The sequence below is a fragment of the Nothoprocta perdicaria genome, unplaced genomic scaffold (genome assembly GCF_003342845.1).
Source record: "Nothoprocta perdicaria isolate Ctin4 unplaced genomic scaffold, notPer1 scaffold_62, whole genome shotgun sequence".
Classification (NCBI taxonomy): domain Eukaryota; kingdom Metazoa; phylum Chordata; class Aves; order Tinamiformes; family Tinamidae; genus Nothoprocta; species Nothoprocta perdicaria.
Genome location: NW_020455888.1, coordinates 1,220,964 through 1,243,058, shown reverse-complemented (window position 1 = coordinate 1,243,058; position 22,095 = coordinate 1,220,964). Strand labels below are relative to the sequence as shown.

General features: G+C 42.3%; 1 protein-coding gene across 1 annotated transcript in view; it reads right to left on the bottom strand.

The window, feature by feature from the left end:
* WASF3 (WAS protein family member 3) overlaps positions 1 to 19,953 on the bottom strand; it is a 46,308-nt gene extending 26,355 nt beyond the window's left edge. Inside the window, exon 1 of the mRNA XM_026049846.1 lies at positions 19,862 to 19,953. The gene's annotated coding sequence lies outside the window, so the exon portion shown is untranslated. The remainder of the gene's footprint in view (positions 1 to 19,861) is intronic.
* Between the last annotated feature and the right edge of the window lie 2,142 nt (positions 19,954 to 22,095).

The window sequence follows — 22,095 nt, the reverse complement described above, 5'->3', positions numbered from 1 at the left end:
GGGCTAAATTCAGGCAGGGGATGAGAAGCAGGCTGCCAGTTGCGGAAAGGAAACCTAAGTGTTTCTGCAACCATTTAACTAATTATTTAATGCAGCCACCAAGGCCTTTCATGAGCTAAACCTGCTCAGAACCACACTCAGACCAAAAGGAATCAATAACCTGATGGGAGACGGAGATTCAGAGACAAGACACCCTCCTTGGCTCCTTTTTACTGTAGGAATAACAATAATCTGCAGGAATCGAGCTGGCTGGTGCCTCTTCTTCACTTAACAGAATTAGCCACAGTATCCGAGCAAACAGGACCAAGACCAATTTGTGTATGAGGAGGCCCTAAGCAGGCGAGGATATCACATTTCCTGGGAAATGGAAGCCATGCAGAGGGGCTCTTAATAAAATACGTCAGGAAATTAAAAAGAACTGCCYTTGGTCTGCGTTGTGTGGGAAATTTGGTGGTTCTGATGACAGCTTTAGTGTTACGGTTTCTTAAATCTTACTGCGCTCCACATTTCTCCTCCGCTTAAGTCCCTCTACAGCCTGAGCTCATTAGCAGCACAGACACCCCCAACGAAGCCTACACTCTCTGCCCCTGTATTAAACACCGAATCACATTTTTGACGAATCTTAGGATTTCTGCAGCCACGGGCTTCTTGCCAACCCTCCCCAAATAAGCAGAAAAGACCACCTATCGGTCACGCAGTTGTGACTGCTTCCAAGAGCAGCAGCAGCTCACGGACCGTGACCGCCGCCAGCTGCCGAGCAGACGGATGATCACAGAGCTACAGACAGGCTAAGCAGGTYGAGGCTGCAGCCCAGCACTGCACAGCCCCTCATTCAGAAAAGCAGCAGCCCGCCTGCACCGTGACACAGCATTAGCCACAGCGAGGACACGAGTTCGGCCGTCGGCTTCCAGCGAGGCCCAAGGAGCAGCCACGGGAGAGCCGGGCWAAGCGGGAGCAGGACCATGTGGACCCATGGGGGGCTGCTCCCACGGGAGCCCCACAAGCACTCAAAACACAGAGCTAATTCTGACATTCTTATAACATTAGAGCTCTTTACACATAAATACTACAAAACCACGTCCACTTTYCCATACAGCCGCCTATGAATGTTTCCCTGTAATATTTGCTCAAAGATTTTGCTCAATCTCTTTTTCAAGCCCTTGAGAGAAGTTTCATCTGTCATCCCCGGGCAGAGCATAACAAAGCTGAGCAGATTTACCGCAAACCAGAGTTTCCCATATATTCATCCTAGAGTCTCTGCACACACTCTATCATTTTCAGGGAGCTGTAGAGTTTTTTTATTGATGAACCTGCAAGACCTCAATAAAAAAGAATAACCATCATAATTCTCTTTTTATGAGGAAGAGAAACAGGAGAGATATTAAATATGTCAYGTGTCAGAGCGATGTACTGGATGGGATTTTATTCAACATTTAAACACCTAAATTTATATAACRACACAGACATGAGTCTCATGGGAGCTCAGCAGAAGCCAGGAGAGCAACAAAAACACTCCCTATTCCCTACCTTTATAAGAACAGTATGAGAGGCTCAAGTACCTAGGAGATGCGCAAGCAACATATGAATTTTCTGAAATGTGTCTGTCTGAATTTGGATGTGAATTCCATCTCATTTAAGAGGGAGAAATGTTACTGCTCTCCCGAGCCCTTGTTCCCAAATCGAATTATGCTGCCTCCCACCAAGGATGCCTGAGGTGTTTCACTCTTTCAAACATTYGCAGGCAGTTAAATTTCCCCAAATTTATTGTCTTAATGCTCCTATCAACACCGATATTTTCATCTCTGAACCACAGCTAGTTTGGCAATACTGCCATTTTCCTCCTCAAGTTTGTAATTCTAGACACTGGCATCATCCCACATTCAACACAGGCATCTGTGGTACACAGGGAGAAAGGGCAAAGCCAAGCAAGACGAAAGACCCAAAACACTGATTTCACAGATGCCCTTTTTTTTAAGGACTTATCTTTTATCAGTTCATCTCTTCCTCTTCCCTAAAGGGCCCCCCTCCTTCATTTACAGGCACGAAGAACRGGATCCATGGACAGCAGAAACTTCTATCTTTTCAGCTCAATGGAAGGAAAGGAACAAAAGAGCCTCTCTGCTCATCCCTCAGTGCTTGTCCCTTGTCTTAAATGATGATGATCAGGAACTTGATGCTTGGGAATTCTTCCTATTCATTATAATCTGTGAATGCCATGAACTTCTGTCTTAATATAGAAGAAGTTATAAGCAARTAAAAACCTTGAACGAGCGCAGAATCTGGAAATCATTATTTGAAGTTCATGAGCTGTATAATGTCATTCAGCTGTACTTAGGAAGCTTATTTAAACTGGTTGCACTCTATGCCAAGTTTGAATCAATATTTTACATACTGAAAAAGAATATAAAATACTTACCATCCAAAGAGAGCACATGACTTCCTTAAGCATCCAAAAAAAAGCATATAAAAAATATCTGGAGGTGTCTTACTTTCATAGCATCACCTAGTTGTTCACCAATCTAACAAGCATGCAATAACTCTCTCACTTCTGTTGTTATGGAAAAAAATATTAAAATAATAAATTGTTTTACTCATGTTCTCTTGCACAGGAAACAAAAGCCCTAAGAGTGATTCAACCTGAAATTTATTGCATAGTTTTTCTTTCCATTGAAGTACAGGTTATAATGTAAAAACCGTTTTAAAACACTGGTAACAACTTTGAAGACAAGTTAGGAATCTGCCTTATTTTCTCTCCCTATGTCAGATAATAACTTTTCTGCCTTTGTTGTAAAACCCCAGTTTTGCATCTGCTGATTGTGTTTCAACAAGGTATCTCAACAATTTTGTCACTCTGACCCCTACAAAAAACATTGCTGGTAAATTAGCTTGGCTTATTTTTCTCTTAAATCTGTACAAAGATGCTTTATTATTCCTGTGAACATATTAAAAAAATARATATATGCTATTTTCTCCATGTTGAAATATTGTTATTTTTTACAAATTCAACACTACAACCATTTCAGAGACCTTCATTTCATCATTATTTCAGCTGAGATCTATATTCCCCAGGGCATCTGGGAATATCCCTCAACTAGGCTTGCAGGCTTATCTTGCCACTAAAAGCTCTATGAGGCATTGGTTAGACCATGTCACCTCCTCCTGATTCACATTCTCACCTAGTGTAGGTGTTTGGGGCTTTAAATCTTTAATTTCCAAATGGCCTCCATGGACCTGAGGTGAGATCCCTGTGCCTAGCAGCCTGTTCAGAGAAAGAACCAAAACAACTGTAGAAACACACTGCAGGTCCACTGGAGGTAGCTGTTATTTTATAATAGCAGGATTTGTTCTCTGTGAATGCATTTTCATGTTTCTTCTCACACTCARTGTTACTAAAATGTCTATTTAGGCGGAGAAAAAAAAAGCTTACCTGAAATGTAATACAGCTTCACAAGCTGTACACTGGGATCAAACCACCCAGCCCTTCTTTCCATCCTGCATCAGAAAGCAGGTGATCCACGATAGCTTTGAGACCACACGCTGTCCTTTTCCTAATGGACCTCTCATTCAGGGAGCCAAATTCCTTCTCTCAAAAGGAAAAAAAAAGGCTAGAAGGCCCTAAGGAACCTTAGGATAAGGACAAGTGCAGGGTCCATAAGGACAAGTGCAGGGTCCTGCACCTGGGGAAGAATAACCCCAGGCACCAGGACAGATTATGGGTTGACCTGTTGGAGAGTAGCTCCCTGGAGAGGGACCTGGGAGTCCTGGTTGACACCAAGTTAACCATGAGGGCACCAGCAGTGCGCTCATGGCCAAGAAGGCCAATGGGATCCTGGCTGCATCAGGAGGATGTTGCCAGCAGGTCAAGGRAGGGGATCCYGCCCCTCTGCTCAGCTCTGATGAGGCCKCACCTGGAGTATTGGGGGCAGTTCTGGGCTCCCCAGTATARGAGGGACGTGGAGCTTCTYGAGAGGGTCCAGAGAAGAGCAACCAAGATGATTAAGGGCATGAAGCATCTCCCRTATGAGGARAGACTGAGTGGGGCCTGTTTAGCCTGGAGAAGAGAAGGCTGAGARGGGATCTGATTAATATGTATAAGTTCAGGAAGGGAGAATGCAGGGAGGAAGRGGACAAGCTGTTTTTGTCGGTGGCCAGCGATAGGACAAGGGGAAATGGGTATAAGTTGAAACCCAGGCAGCTCCATCTCCAGGTGAGGAGGAACTTCTTCACTGTGAGGGTGACAGAGCAGTGGAACAGGCTGCCCAGGGAGGCTGTGGAGTCTCCTTCTCTGGAGGTCTTCAAAACTCACCTGGATGCCACACTGCCCCGTGCTCTGGGTGTCCCTGCTAGAGCGGGAAGGTTGGACTAGATGATCTCTAGAGGTCCCTTCCAACCTTGAATATTCTGTGATTCTGAGTGATTCTGTGTAACCAAACCCACRTGGCAAGGGGGCTTATGCATGTGGTATATTTGCGTCTGGGGAAAAAAAAATAAGGTGGAAAATAAGCCCACAAACCAAATCACTAAGAGTGTGCACTGCAAACCTTGAGAAAAAGGCACACAGGCACTTCTGGTGAGCCCAGCCTGGAACAAAGCTGATCTGAGGGAACAAGATGCCGCCTGACAGAGGCCTCACGACTGACACGTTGCCAGTCACTTCACGGCAGCGTTCCGGGGACACGATAGTCCCACTGTGCCCACGCGGGCTCCGACGCTGACTGACATCGTTACCGTTTGCTCCAGGCAGCGGGTGGTTCCTCCCYGAGGCCTCTCCGAGGATGAGGCCATGCAGGCCGCTCGGCCGCGGCGCCGGAGGGCCGCCCTGCTCCGCTCCGCCCTGACGCCCACCCTTGAGGGCACCACCAGTCTAAAACCGCCACCCAACCTCCCTCTGCTAACATTCATACTGCACTCGGTGTTACGAAAAGAGARGGGGAAATGTCCTTCCAAGTCCTGTAACAGCATTTGTGTAGTTTTTGCTATCTTACATTTGGACTTGTTTCAATCAGGGAGCACTTAGGCTGCACTGAAAATTGTTTTCTCTCCAATGACCTTTCGCAAAATCCTTATTATACTCCAAGAATTTATTATTGCCTCTTCTCCTGCTCAAACAAAGCTGAACTCGGTCACCATTTGTTTTCCCTTGGTTTTACTACTGTTTGTCTTTATGGGAAAGATACAGGCTCTGCCTTTTCTGGAGTTTGTTCAAATGCAATTCCAATAGTTTTGTATAGTAGCTCAAAATATTTTTTTGTGCATATACAAAACAGCGTCAGCCTTTTGAGTTTTAAGCCCAGAGATGAAGGAAGTAAATGCCAAGATAAATACCCTATTATCATATACGGTCGAAATCCCCCCAAAACATCGACCCTTTAAAAATACTGTGTCTTCAAAAGGAGCACTCAGCCATAACAACTCCAGACCATGCTAAGCAGTGGAAGATGTTCTTTGTGCTGCATCACAGGGAAAAAAAAGACTCAGACTGATAATCTACCCCCTTTTGTACCATCTTTGCATGTGTGAATATACTGCAGCTGAATTAAAGTTATTCAATTCTCCTCCGACTTTCAATAACCAGTGATTACATATAGGAAAATTCAGGAGTTCTGAAAAGAACACTGATTTTGAAAAACAGCTTCTTGTGAAATCTAATTTTATTTTATCCCCTACGTGGTGTTCTGTTCRTTTTAGAGGGGTGATATTCAGTGAGGGGTGTAAACTGGACGAGATCAGAACAAGCAGAATTGTAAGTCGCTCTCGCCTGCTTTGTGAAGCCAAGCTAGTTAGGTCACAGAGAGCCACTAACTGGTCGCAATTGCTTTCCCGTGCCAGCAGGCTCGGCTCTCATCACCTCAGAGATAACTGCAGATCCAGCCGCAGTTCACACTCCGCTGTCAAACGCCACATCCCGGGTTCCTGCAGAAGTGCCTATACATGGTGCTTCTTTCCCTAGCAACCAGCACACATATTCCCATGAAACAGCCTTAAAGCAAGGTATGGGAACCCAGCCTTAAGGCAAGGTATGGCTCCAACAGCTTGCAATGTACTTACACTAATGATTCCTTGCATGGTCCCTCCCAATTTGTTTAGCATATGCTGTTTCTCTTAGGACAAAATATTTTAAAAACAGACAAAAAAAAAAGAAGATAACTACTATTTAACTAATGCTATTATTTAACTAACAGTCACCCATACCGGGGTATTTTCCACTTAGAGGAAGTCCCTTCCTTGTTCAGATGCAGCCCAGGCACCATCTGCCCCTCCTAGGACCTGACGAGASTACAGTCCAAAAGGCATCATTACAAACACACAAACTCCCAGCTCATCAGTCTGATGATTAAARTTAGAGCGCATTCAGAATGGCTTATCTTCTTATAATTTAAAAGACTTATAATAGTCTTTCAATAAGCTGTCTTGAATGATAGACATACACAGCTTAGGCATTCAAAGCAAGCACTCCAATGCTTATTCTTCTAGTGCAAAATATGGAAAGTTACCTACATTACAGAAGTGCAGTAATGTGTTATACAAGAACATCTTGTATTACAATGTAATATTACATTGTAGTAAGTATCATTACTGTATGATGCATGCTTTATGCTACATTAGACAATTTGATGCCATAACAACTTCTGTGACACAGAATATTAAARGCCTGCAACTACAAACACCTTTTCTTAATGTTTGAACTGCAGTAACGCAGACAGCAATTTCCTTACAGCTCTTAGAGCCTTTTGGAAGGCATTTACAAGAGTTTTCCTCCTTCACAAACAATAAGTGCATCAGAAGCTAAAAACCCTGATTATTTAGAAAAATGCAAATTGCAGTTACGCCTTGCTGACTTACATTGATCCCATTTAACAGAGCCTTATTGGATTTGAAGTGCTTGAAATATCTGTCTGGGTCACAGCCCATGTGACAACTGCCAATTGTTAAGGCCTTCAGGATCCAGCCTGCAGTAGGAACACGCCGCTCAAATCCTCAAATGACCCTAAGCTAAAACAGAAGCAAATTCAGTAATTTGTTTCTTGGAACTCTAATTAACCTTGAATTGGAGGCAGAAGTCRGAAAGTGATGAAGGATCCCCTTTGTGTCCAATAATATCAATTTTGTGGCAGTACACAGTGTTCCCTCCTTTCTCTTGTCTTCTAATATTTATTCACGGTTAAAAACCCTTCAGACACTGTTTTTCAGAAAAGTCCATGTTCTTAAGCTCTTTTTTTCCTTCAGCAATTAATCTAGTATGTAAAGCATCATCGGGAGGGAAGCACTAAGTGTTCTCACAGGTCTTCATAAAAAAAAAAAAAAAAAAAGCACTGTAATTTATATATATTTATATATACACACACACACTCACAGCAATGTGTGTGTGCATGCAAAAACATTGTGTGTGTATAAAAATAAATATTTTTTTAATATATACATATCTATATAAACACTCAGAGATCACAGAAGAGAGCAATAGCATAAATTAAGCCCCAAAAGAAAAGCATTTTCTCCCAAGACAACCTGAATCTTCCCCTTCCCTAAAATCCTGAYGTGCTTCCCGGCCTCCCAGTTCAGGTGTCCTCGCTCTTCTCCCACGAGGAAGCACCTGCAGCGATTCTTGCTCAGCTCTTGCTGCGGTGGGGCTAGCACAATATATCACTACCCATAAAATACCTTGTTGTCAAGTGACTTCAATGCCTGCCAGAACAGCGAGCTTCTTTGTGATGGAGGCATAAATTTCCTGGCACACGGCCCCAGCACACAGGCAGCCTGTACAAATTCAAGTAAAGACTAAATAAACTGACATCCCTGAAATTCTTCAAGTTGGAGCTTCCCCCATCCACAGGGAGCAGACTCAGGATTTCCTGAGGTATACTGTTTATGAAGCTTATRTCAACATTTTATTTCCCTTTATATTAGAAAGTTGGAAGAGGGAGCTAGCCCATGCAGGAAAAAAATACAGAGATGTTGTCTGTATTTTAAGGGGGGGGGAAAAAGTGAATGAAGTATTTTGTGTTTGTCCCCACATATCAACAGCTGAGTCTAAACGAAGCAACGTGAAGCTTTGTGACGACGGCCAGCCCGAGCCCAGCCCGCCATCTGCTCCYGCGAAGCTCCCACCTCCCGGGCACGGACGGACGGCGGCATCCCAGGACGCGCCACGTGACCACGGATGGAGCCCATATCCGCAGGGTCCTCGGGAGCGACGGAACAGCAACGGCCAGGCAGGGAAGCAGCCATGAAAAGCGCCCGGGCTGCTGCAGCCGCCGTCCTGCCCGTTTGTGGTCAGTTCACTGCAGYGTCTGACTGAGCAGACCTGAGCTCCAGCAGACTATTTCAGCGCAGTGTCTAAGGAGGCCTGAGCTCCAGCAGTTCTTCTGCAGCACAGATACTTTTTACAGCTCTCTCCAATATCTATGTGCCATGCTTGGTAACTTAAGCGCTAATATTGCACTTGCTCTCCATTAGGGCACCTTCCCCTCTGACTCCTGGCTACCATCTTCCGGATAATCACAAAAAAAATTCATCTGTAATAAGCAAAAATTAGAAATTTAAGATTTTAACATGTTTAGTTTTGTATGCAACCATTTTATTCCTGTGACATTAATACCTYTTCTTTTAGGTGGCTGGCTTTCTCTAGCGAAAAACCTTATGTGCTCCTGAATTTTCAATCCTCCCTATTTTTCTCCCTAATTTGCCCTCTCCTCTCCTCCTCACTAATTTGGCAGAACCCAGGTAAATGTAGCAGAAGAAAAGAGGTGACCTGACAACCATCTATATTAATTCTTCAAAAAATCCAAAATAGCCTTATGCACGTAGTTGAAGATGCTGACGTAAACAGCATAACTATTTATTTTCACACTCTCATTCTCAAAAAGTAAGTCAGAGTTTCACATTTACATTTTAAAATTTAGTAAATAATAAAAATAAATTTACAGCTAAAAGTAGTCAATTATCTCAGCTAATTATGYAGCCATTCTGTATTTTTATTACACAAAAAAATAAGTGTAGTGTAAACTTTAAGCATTTCCCATTTTAACATAACCTGTAGGTAGCATGATAAAGTGTTTGCAAAAGTCACAAACCGTCCTGTGACAAGGAAGTATTTAATCCAAGCACAACCAGTGAAATTCGCTGTACATTAAAACCTCTACTAGTGGTCTTCAAACACATTTCCTGATTGTAGGTAGGCTGGGTGCAATTCTGTGCAGTCCCTATCTATCAAGAAGACAGGAAGACAAGAAAGCAAAACTAGGCAAAGTCAGCAGCCAGGAAGCAGAGAATGGAGACAAGCATCTCTCAAAACATCAAATCATTCAAGATAGAAATTATATCAACTCAACTAAAACAGTTATAGTTATAGATGCCATGGCAAAATATCAGTTTTCAGAAGTACAGGAGCTGCAAATAAGCCTAGAATTAAATTATGAGCAAGTAGCACATGCAGAGTGCACTGGAAATCAAGGCAGATAAYGCTCCTTTCCTCACCATGCCGCTGCTCAAGCCACTTCCAAAATTCCAGCTCTGCAAGCCCAAAGGACACAGCAGGATAAGTAGCTCCGGCTGCTCCCAGCCCAGCGAGGGCTCAAGGAAACACACTGGGGACCCCGGTTATCTTCCTACACTCCAGGGTTGCAGGATATCCTGCAGGATGCTGGGGAACAGCCTTTAGGGATTGCTGAAGATTCGCCTTGGGATATTTAGGGAAGGAACAAATATGGAGCAAGGGAGACATATAAGAGATGTGGGGAGGAACAAACGTGGAAAAACAGAGGAAAATATAAAGGGCTGGCCAGGAGGTCAGGTGAGCTGGGAACCAGGCCCATTACACGCAGGGCAAGGCCCCAGGGGGTGGCTCCCAAGGGACCACAGAGTCCGGGCTAAGCGCAGAGGAGGGTCTGGCCTCAACCAGGACCAGCTTGTGCACACGTGTGTCCAGGAGTGAGGGACCTCAAAGAGCAAGGAACCAGGAGCGGCTCCAGCATGGACTGCGGGTCCAAGGCCAGCTGCTGGGGAATCCATAGAGTGTCCCAGGGGGTACCTGCAAGAGGAACAGCACTGCATGGATCTCAGGATCCATAGGCCCAGGTGCCAGCAGTGCAGGACAGCGGGGATGCCAGGCCCAGCTGACAGTCCAAGCCCAGATATGAACACTGCACATATATATATATATGTTCCACTAATGGATCATGCCCTGAGCAATGAGAAGGGAAGAGGTCGAGGCCGTCGCTGGTGTTCATGCAAGTGCAGRCCAAGCCTGCCTGGCTGCTGCCCCTGTGCTTGCACGGGTCCCTCCTTGCTGCTCCCAGCCTTGCTGCTCGTGGGGCCTGGGCACACAGCGCTCAGCAGCCTCGCTCCTCAGGCCACCTGCTTCAGCCTCCCTGCACACCTACCTTACCTGCACAGATACTCATTTACAACTTCCAGCAGGAAACGAATTCCCTAAGAAATAAAACTGTGGTAAAATACAAAAAAAAAAAAAAGAAAGAAAGAACTCTGAAAATATCTGAAATACTATTTTATTAATATATGAAGCATATAAGACTGAAAACAAATGTAACACATTACTCTTCCTTGGCATTTCTATCTTTTTTTTTGTGTCACAGATTTCCCTTTTACTAGCATCCCAAATACAGTTGTCAAAGTTTTGCCTGACCTACAACCCTTGTCTAAGAGGTTTCTGAAAACAAAACCCAGAATCAGTGTCAGGCATTAGCAAAAGCAACATGTTTTGATAGCACAGTATTGCTCACAATGGCCTACTTGCAGCATTTAAGAGTCTTCATCATTACACTGACAGTAACTCCCATTATGAGACAAATGAGCTTCTATAAAACCATAGTAGGTCTCAGATTGAATACAGCAGTTAGTCTTCTCTCAAAATCCCCTTTCAAAACTTGGAGCCTGAATGGCTTTGTTCCGTGCAATCTGGCATGGCATCAACAGCTCTCCATGGAGCTGGCAGGGAAGAAGTGCTCCAGAAAACGGCTTCGGGGGGGGGGGGGGGGGAAGAGGAAATCTTCTCTTTTTTAAAAGCAGTTTTAAAAATTTAACACTGCTTTTTAAGACACTATGAAACTTCAGGAATAAATACTGAGGATTTGGAAGTATCTTAATGACTTACAGCTAACTATAACCCTGCTCCCTCACTCAATGCCAAGTGCAGGTAAACTGGATGAAAACAGTGGAAAAATGAGTAAGAGCAGAACTGAACTAATTRGATGGACTCCACAAGACAGAAAACATTGCCATCCATCAGTGGTTTTCCTCTTTTGGGCCACCAGGGATGTTCACAGACTCTAAAAGGAATTAGCAAAGCAGTAATTAAGGCTAAGAGGACATTAGCAAATTCTGTGGTACAAGTGGAGCAGAGACATGTGTAGAGCAAAATAGTCRGTGCTGATGATTCTGTGGCAGTATCGTGTACATTTTATGGAGGGCAAGGGAAGGTTTTATTCCACATTAGCTCTGTTTTGTCCTCACAAACTGAAGGCCTATTAGGTGCCAAGCACCATCAGGTAAGCTCGTGGAGAGCGCTGTTTGGGTTCAGATTCAGCAAAGCAGAAGAAAGAATACTTGACAACTGGGAGGTTTACATTATACACATACTCCTGATCCAAACTAAGGCAATACTGTAATGAAAAACCCTTAGTAAGTTTTGATTTACTTCATAAAAATCCCAAATGAAGTGTTTTGGGTTTTTGTTTTTTTTTTTTCTATCTGGGGACAAAGTAGAAGAAAAGGACAGAGACTGACGAAAAAACAAATGAAAACAAACAAAAAGGCTCAAAGTCTCTCAAACTACCTTGAAATTATAGCTTTCTAGAACACAAGTGAAGGATCAAGGCTCCACAGGAAGGACATGAAAACACTCTGACAGCAGCCCCAGCTTCATCTATCCACTCCTTTCCTACCACAGTCAGCCACCAAATACCAAGTGAGAACAGGATATCCAGCTAAGTTGGGGTCTTCTTCCCCACCTGCTGGTACCATCTTGACAAGAGGGCCTGTGATCCCCCACGGGAGCGACAGTGCCTGGCCTAGGCCCACAGGGCTATGACTGCCACAGCACCACGTTACCACAGTGTCCCCACACGTAGCCACTGCCTCTATCCCCAGATCCCGAAAAAGGGAAGCAACGTCTCAGTTTTATAGGGCAGAAGCATGAAGTCCTTGCAGTTGCGCTACAAGGCTCACAAAGCCTGCAGAAGGACCAGAAACTGCACCAAGATCACACCAATTCTCAGCAACAAACGCTTCCACCACAACATGAGCTGAATTTCCTCAGAAGCAAAACGCAGCTGTTGCCTTAGGATCCGCTCCATTAAGTCGTGCTTTTGAGGCCAGCTGTAAGCCAACTGCTCTTTGATGCCTTTTGATGGATTCTTTTCCCCGTTCCCTGTTTCAGCAGTTCTGCTATCATCGYGGCTGGCCCTGGCTGAAGCACTTCCGCACTGGAAGAAGCTGTAAATGAGCAGAAATACAACCCTGATGAAAGAATTCAGAGCTCTTTAAAGAAGTGCCTCCCTTACAACTGAGGTCATGCAAGTGATAATRAAATAGTTCAATCTGCTCCAATGTAAAGGAAGAACATGAGGAATTCAAGGGAACCCCTTGCCTCAGTGGAGCAGGATAAAGGTATTTGAAGGAACAGCTACAACCACTAGGCTGGGGGGTGACAGGCCCGCTAAGCAAAAGAAATCACTTAAAATGAGGTAACCAGATCKGAGAGACCTGTTAGTCTCTGGTTTCTACAAGAAACAGAGCGCCGATACTGCCACAGGAGGCTGTAGGGTCTAGTCCATCGTATTGGTAAGAACCCAAAACGACACTAAAAACAGTTCATTGTCACTTGCAGTTTTGTCATCTCCCCCAAATCACCAAGAAAYCCCTGTAAACTCAAAAAAAGGCCCATCCATCTCATAAAACAAAACAAAAACCTTGTTTATATATTCATTCCTCAGGCTCAAAGGCATCTGTCATGTCTTAAGGATTATATTACATGACACTTTTCATGAATGCATTACAAATAGTATTTACTTTTTTAGCCACGTTCRTAGTTTATGACTGCATTTCCATCGTTTCCATGAAAGTAGCTACTGGTGGTGAATGCTAAGTTGGTACACAGTAGCTCAAGATCTCCCTTCAAAGAAAAAAGCAGCCTATAARCACATTATGATTGATTTTAGTTAAGTAAAAAAATGTATAAAGTATTTAAAATAATTTTTACAAATACTCAGTACTCCAAAAGAAGGGAGAGATAGAAACAACAGAAACTACTGCTCCTCAGAAACAGCATGTCCCTGGAAAGATGAAAGGCAACATCATATCGCCAAAAGATCCTCCCCACCACCACCCTTAACAAATGTCTTCTTACCCTCTTCCTTTCCAAATGAGAGATTGAATCAATGATAAACCATACCAAAAAAAAAAAAATATATACACACACACACACACACACACACACACACACACCCCGGGACCCATTTTCTACATGGTTCGAGATGCATACATATCTTAAAAGTCTTAATTCTTATCATACATAGAGCACAGAACATTTTTCTCATATTTGTATGCATAACTTGTTCCCCATTATTTTAACTTTAAACATCTTTAAATAGAATATGAATGCATTAAGTGTTCAACTGATCACAGCTTCCATATTCTGTGCTTTTAGAGGGAAGGGCCCATCTATCTAAATTCAGAAACTGAACGCCTGAAAAGTAAGAGGAGACAAATAGCTTTATACTTGGGCCTGAACTTTTGTTGCCCTGGTCTAAATTTTAAGGTAATAGTCCTATTTTTCTACCTTTTTAGGAGCTACTGACAGCGCCTCCTGCTCTTTCCTTTTTAAGTAGTTTTTTACTCCACTGTTTGCATGCGAGGCTTTTTTGGTTCAAAATCTTATTCCTTGCACTGTATCTGACTAATTTTTATTAGAATTGGTACTTCTCACAGACTGACTCTGTAGACTCATTCTTATTTTTTAAAAAAATACATAGATAATTGCTCCTCTCTCTTTACTATCCCCTCCTGATGCCCTTAGACCATCTTGGATAAAATACATCATTGAAATACTATGCTCTTATTAAAGCACAAAAAAAAAAAAAAAAAAAAAAAAAAAAAAAAAAAAAAAAAAGCCACATAATATATGCCTATTATTTTTATAGGAGAAAAGGAAGAGAACGCAGAAGTAGATGAAGCCTCATCCCAAAACACAGAACCCAGCTAACTAGGGACTGGCAGTGTTTCCTTCAGGCAGCTGCCTGGAAAGACTTCAATGTTAAATTAATCTTTTTTAAATACTCATTAATACTCTTTTAAAAAGTATTTTAATGTATAGTTCAGGCTGCCACATAAAGMAGCTCTGCAGCCACAACCAGATCAAGAATAGAATTTAAGAGCATCTGTTTAATCCTATAAATAAATAACACACAAACTGCAGAGGAAGTTTTGCAAGTTGATGTTTTATCCACAAGAAAAGGCATCCGACTGCAATGAATTTCAATGAAACACATGTTTTAATTTTGCACTTTGCTCCTAAAGGTAAAAAGGAAAGGGCAACTATCTAGATCTTAAAAATCACTGCAGGCTCTTGGGAACTCAATTAAAGCAAGCAGTTTAAAATTAATTTCAAACAGCCCTTTCCAAGAAAACTGCATAACTATCTTTCCTTACTCCAGCTTCATCGTGGTTAGTTCCAAAGCTTGGAATATATTTGTAAGCAAATTCACGTCACACGGAACCAAAGYATTTTTGATACTGATATTTGTTCTAAATAGAAAACTTTGCCTATGAACAAATGGTCATTCTTAACACTAGTGAGTAGATTATTTTGAATCTAAACAAGCTGATGCCACTGAAAAAAAAAAAATCTGCAGTGCTGAAGTTTAGGACACTTTTRTTTTTCTTAAACTACCACATTTTATAAGACATGAAACCAAATGAAGATAGGAAACTCTGACATATGCTTGCTATGAACTTGTCCTTTAAAACCTTTCCCCCCCCAGATAAGTAACCACGTCTTCATTTTACAGAAAATGCCCTCATGTAAGATGTTTAATCATTTCAATTGATTTGCAACAGAGGGTTGATTGTTCTGTGCTTATGAAGKGAGGCAGATTTGGGCGTTACTGTGCAGTTTGCCTCTGCGCAGCTTTATGGGAAAGTTTATACACACACATATTAATTTTTCAATAAATAAAACTAGCACTTAAGCAGTAATTCAAGACTTGTGGGAAAAAAAAACAGTTAATGGAAAACACTAATATTTCTGTAAGTTTAAGCTTCACATTATCCTACAGTTTTCTCAAAGCCCAGATATATTTAATCTTTAACTGATCGGACCTGATGGTTTATCCCAACTTTCCTTTACTCAAGTGACCTACACGAAGTCTCCACTGGATGCAAATAGCATCCACCTCAATCTCACCTTTATGGCTTGAGTCACCTATATAAACCCCATAAAAGAAAAATGGTGATTAAGGTACTGAAATAGTTTTCCCTTAAAAGTGAAATGTATACCTTTTAAAACAAAAGTTTCTCAGAAACGATGAAATGGGATAATCAGCACCTGCTCTCCCTTTTTTTTTTTTTTTTTTTTTTAATTTAATATCATGACACTATTTTCTAACTGTATTGGGCATCTTTGCTGACTTTTCCCAAACTCTATTCCCCACCTTGCCCCCATTTCAAGTGTTTAAGCACCTGCCTCCAGTCACTGCTTGCAGTAGCAGTTCACTTCCACCTTCACCACCTGGCTAAAACTCATTTCACTGACTTCAGGTCTTACAACCCCACTAAGGAATTTCAGCCTCCACTTAAAAAGCAGGATCAGTTCTAGGAACAAGGCAGGACTCCCCTCATTAATGCACGTTAGAGTCAGGTCTTCCTCTTTTCCTTCAACAAATGTATTCCTGTAAGATGATTTTCCCATGAGGAAAGACTGAGGAAGAACTACTTCACTGTGAGGGTGACGGAGCCCTGGAAGAGGCTGCCCAGGGAGGCTGTGGAGTCTCCTTCTCTGGAGATCTTCCCAACCTGYCTGGCTGCCACCCTGTGCTCCGTGCTCTGGGTGTCCCTGCTGGAGCAGGAAGGTTGGACTAGATCATCTCTAGAGGTCCCTTCCAACCTCAACCAGTCTGTGATTCTGTGAAATGCTGTACTATTTAATACCATTGAGTTGGACAAGTCCCACAATGGGAGAGGAAGGGATCTGGGACAGTGCTCCAAGCAGGGATGCAACTGCTGCTGTCACATCTGCACTAACGTGCCACGAGGCAACGCGGCTGCTCTGCCGGGGATCCTGTTGGAGGGTGACACCAAACTGGGCAAAACTTGTGCACTGGCAACCACAGTTTACATGGACTCCTAAACTGACACTAGGCACATGCAGGCATTGACCTTGATCCTCAGAGAACAAAATTTAAATAGAGTTATGTAGGACTGCATGCACCTTCCCCACCCTCCTCTGAATTATGTAACAGATCAATCAATGCATACATTGCTTTAAATTACACTGTAAAATAGTCCATGTAATCTACAGGGAGTACGTGCTGCATGTATGAAAAATCAAGCCATTGGAGACTAATCTACGTGCCGTTCAAAAAGCAATTTAACTACATCAGTTAAATTTAGAAACTGATGTAGTTAATCATTGCAGGCAGCCAAGACTGAAAGCTCATCTTCAAACAGATCCCTGCTCACTAACTGCATAATTCAGTAGGGAAATTACTACGATGCCAATCACGGCCGCAGTCGGTTCAGACAGGAGGCCAATGACTGTGCTCAGCTGCAGCACCAACGTGGCACKGAATTGCCCACGTAGTTTCAAACAGTCATAACACTGAATATTTCTGTATGTGTTTATATTGCCATTTTTAAACGGATGGGCTTGCTAAACTTCTCCTTGCACTGATGTCAGATTCACCAAATTACTCCTCCTTGGGTATGAACATCAATTCCATTTTGTCAGGCTGCAATTTAAAAGTATAAAGTCACCCAGCTCCAAGAATCAAAATTAGATACACACTGAAGAGTTGTCATCCAATACAGCCAACAGCTGAACCCAAATACTCAGCCTCTTCTAATAAGAAAATCAGACAGGAAACAAGAAAGGATGCTCTACGAAAATGAAGCACGTCTCAAATAAGACCAAAATCTGAGAAGAGGCTTCTCTATCAAATTTAGAGTCAGTCTCTCCCCAAACCAGCTCCACTGCATTTTGACTTTAACACTTGTACAATGCAAGGATCCTGGGCCACCTTCTCTCTCGTGTCACTTTTTTTTTTTTTTTTTTAAATAATAAATCCGAGATCACCTGTTTGCTTCTTCCACTCACTCCCATGAATTTAGTGCTCTTCACCCTTTGGGTGGCTGAATAGTCCAAAAGTCTCCTGCCCCTCTCCAGAAGCCTGTTTCTCTCTTGCCTCACCTCTTCTTTCCCATCTCTCTCTCCAGTTCTCAAAGTTTCTCCTTCTGGAAAAGCTACCAGTTTCTCCTTCTGGAAAAAGCCAAACTTCTCTCCTTGGAAGCAAATCTGAAGGAAACGTGTCCTGACTATGTGCTTTACATCAAGGATAGGAGCTAATGAATCATTCTATGGATCTATCACCCATTAAGGATAGGGTTAATATTCTTAAAAACTCACATAAGAGGCAAAGAGTCTACAAATAATTCAACTTATCCATGACCAACGATATATGTCTTTATGTCAGAATAATTTCTAAATGTCAGAAATACTTCTGATTACTGGAAGTTTTAGCTATAAAGCAACCACAAATTTAGCTTTTACTGAGTATGTGACATTTAGCCCTACAGGTAGAGCCCAACTAGCTGTAACCACGCATTTCTTCCATCTGCTTACGTGCAATGACAAGGGAGCTTTTCAGCCCCCCTGGCACATGGACATTTCTGACTGGTAAACATCAGGATGCTTTTCCAGCCCCTCTATTTGGTATTTCTCTCCTGACTACACGCTCTCTAACATTCTCTGCAGTAGACATTTGTTGTCTAGTATYGTATGATCATAGCAAAGGTTTAGAAAAAGAGGGCATATATAGTGCATAGTGACATATATAAAAATGGTATAGTAAGGAATTGCTAGTTTCATATCCTAAAATATCCTATGATATCCTGAGGGGGAAAAAAAAAGAAAAAGAAAAAAGAGGCACAACTATAATTCAAGTGACAAGGACTTCATTTACAATGACAATGGCTCAACATACATGCCWAATCAAATAATTAAATCATTAAAATATATTTTTATTCTTATTCACTACAATGAAAAGCTTCAAAGAAGAAATTTGGGGAAGAAAAAATAATATTTTCTGCAATATAGAGCGATTCGTTTGAATATAGGGCTGCCATTTCATTGACTAGGTGGTTTGCAAATTGTATGCCAGCTGAGAACATTTGTGATACATGAATGATCGGTATTCAACCAAGTTGCATTTTATTATGTTTACTGCAAATAGTTTTTGGTATCTTTGTGTTCCTCTCTGTTTAAGGCATCACTTTGATGGGAATACAAAAACAAAGCTCACTCCCTAAGATCCCATTTTTAAGACCTTTTTCAAGACACCACCACATCTCAGCACACTGGTGCTTGCAACCAAAGCCCATCGTGGAAGAAAGCAAGTACCTACAGTGCTGGGTGATCAAGGGTTAATCACAGCAAACCTGAAGGCTTGGTAAGGAGCAAGGAGAAGCAGAGGGACCTCAGCAACCTCACAGTGGCCACTAGTGCACCCAGACCCCGCTGCTCCCAGCACCACCACAGAAGACCAGGGCCTGTGGGTATTTCCTTAGGGAACTCAATCCTTTGGGCATGTGTTTAGTTTGCTAGTAAACTTCAAGCCTAGCTAGATGGCTCTATAGAAAACAATCAAGCTATCTTATTATTTAATTACAAAAAGTGGAATTACTGAGAGAATAAGTGAGCCAATGGGTTTTCTTCCATCCTTTTCCTTCTGTTGACCACATGAGCTATTGACCACATGACTCTTCATATGCCATATTGCTTCCTCATATCTCCACCTGAAAATACCTGAAAGTAAGGTTTCTTCAAGCATGCCCACAAAAAGAGTTTCTTAACATTGTTTCAAGAGGGGAAAGCTTTAGTAATGCTAACTAAATTGTCTGAACTTTGGCAGGAGCTCTCCCCATCTAGGGCCACGCACGTCTTCTCTCACAAGACCACGGATAAACTACATAGCTGCTCTCATTCTCCCACCACACAACAGTTATTCCCCCCTCTAGGAATCTCCGGGGGGTGTGTGCATGGGGCAGCACAGTAAGGAAGATTTTACCAAATGAAGCTTCCTCCTAACCACCGATTTAATATCAATAAATATAAGAAGTATAACTGATAATAAGAGATTTGAAGCAAATAGTCAAACATTTAACCTCGGCAGATTTAGCTTAAATCTCTCTCTAAGATGACATGTCAGCAAAGTACAGATTACCCAGGGCAAAAGTAATTAACAGATGCAGATTTTAAATCCAGTATATTATCAACATCCAGGAATAAAACAAATTTATTTCTGTTTTCTGCACAATAAGATTAGTGTTTAAGTGGATACTGGTCTAGCAGAGATTTTGACATTGATTTCAGGGTCTAAAATACCGAACAGAATCATTATGGTTGGAAAAGACCTTCAAGATCATGAAGTTCAACCACAAATCTTCATCTTCAGAGAAACAAAATTATTTTTCTAAATCTTAACTCAAATCCTTCTGGATGGTTTCCAAACTTCATCACTGAATCTTCAGTTTAAAGATTTACAACAATTTTCAAAGTTATTCATGATAGATTCAAAAATATGAACTAAAAAGGTAAGTTCAATAAAAGCAGGAGCCTCCTTGAACAACTTACCATTAAAAATAAAATAGGAGGAGAGAATATCCTTCCTGTCCACAAGTTTGAGAAGACAGTTGATCTACAACTTGCCAGCACACTCACATGGCCTTATCTGCAAACAAAAAGACAAAGTTATCATTAAGTCAATACAGATTCCTCATCTCTTCAGTAACAGAACAACAAACTGAAGAAATGGACTTAAAAATTAGGATAAGGGGCAAGTTAGAAGAAAAAAAAAAGACTAAGGATATGCAAGAATTTAAGCTGTTTTGAACTAGAAATTAATACTGTGTTAGAGCTTAATTACAATTTTGAAGACAAGCAAGAAGCTTGTTTAATTTTAGGTTCCTGCTTTTAACTAGAAATATCATAGATAAAGTAACCTGCACAGAATTAAAACCTGTAGAGGAAAACACAAGAGTAGCCTGTACCAAAGCATAATAAAACAGCAAATYTGAGCCCTACCAAGATATTTCAGAACAGACCAAGTATTACTGAACACAAAACAAACCTACTAAAAAAACAGTAAACAGAATCCCTAACAAAAATTAAGTCCATGAAAGTTTTGCAGCTTTTAGTTGTAATATATGCAATTAAGAGAATCATTATTTTTCATTTAGAGATGACTGTATATAATGTTTTATATATATGATGACCATATAATGTTTTATTTTAAAAAGGCCTCCTGATAGAGTTAAATATAGCAGCCCTTTCTGCATGGATCTGCACAAAGATGATCTCCACGATACCTGCTGTTTGCCCGTGCCAGACTAGCAGTATAGCCATATTTTAAAAGGTTGCAGCTATACCTTGCTTAAAACACTCTGCTCTTGCATTGACACATTCATTATGAGGGCTTTAAATCAAAGCCAAAGCATGTGCTCATAGGGCAGATGTTCCAGGCCTCTGATCATCCTGGTAGCCCTGCGCTGGACTCTCTCCAGCAGCTCCACATCCCTCTTGTACTGGGGAGCCCAGAACTGGACGCAGTACTCCAGATGTGGCCTCACSAGGGCTGAGTAGAGGGGGATGATCACTTCCCTCGACCTGCTGGAGAYGSTCTTCTTAATGCACCCCAGGATCYCRTTGGCCTTCTTGGCCACCAGGGCACACTGCTGCCTCATGGTCAACTTGTCGTCCACCATGACACSCAGGTCCSTCTCTGCGGGACTGCTCTCCAGCAGGTCCACYCCTAATCTGTACTGGTGTCCAGGGTTATTCCTCCCCAAGTGCAGGACCCTGCACTTGCCCCTGTTGAACCTCATGAGGTTTCTCGCCGCCCAGTCCTCCAGTCTGTCCARGTCCCTCTGGATGGCAGCACAGCCCTCAGGGCTATCAGCTACTCCWCCCAGTTTGGTATCATCAGCAAACTTGCTGAGGGAGCACTCCAGATTCTATGATTCTATGTGGGAGAATAAGAGAGTTCTCTRAAGTCACCACACAGAGACTTCTCAAGGGAAACCATCATGGTCCTAGGGACCACCCTGTCGGCTGTCACCATCCCGCCTGATGTTCCTGAATCCTCCTCAACGGAGCAGCCCTCAAACGCCCYGGCACCCGCACCCCAAAGCCACGACGCCTCCGCGCAGTGTCACCTATAGCGAACATCACATTGCCCTCAACTGAGCCTGCTACCAGGTCGTACCAGTTGGCCAAGGACCTTCTCACCAAAGTGCCGCATAAGAGCTTGACAAGGAGGGTTTTAAGGGGCTCAGGTACATTAATTCATTCACAGAGGTTGACCTATAGGTGCCAGGAGGATGGCAAATCCAAACGCAGCTTTACAGTGTCAGACATGGTCCTGTTAACTTAAGGGATATGAAGCAAGACTCGGATCTCCTCAGTTACATCTGTGGTTGAAGAAACCGTAAAACCACTTCGGAACAACCTGGAATGCAATTCATGGAGGCAGGGAAATATATATAGGGCTGCACTATACAATAGCTATCCTAAATGTACAGGATCACTCAATCTATCCTGCAGTGAAGAACTCCAAAAGAACCATGTACAGTTTTATCTCGGATCAGTAAAAAATATGACCTGGGCAGGGATGGGGAGAAGCCACAAACTGTGCGTGAATGAGAACCTTGCACGGCTTTAATGCTGAAACAAGATTAACTACCCCAACATACACTCCTAGGATTAATACAAATCCTTTTACAGTTAAAGAAAGGCATGAAGGCATATCCAATATCAAACAGCTTTATATCTTTTTTTTTTTTTTTTTGGAAAGGAAAATATAGCATGAA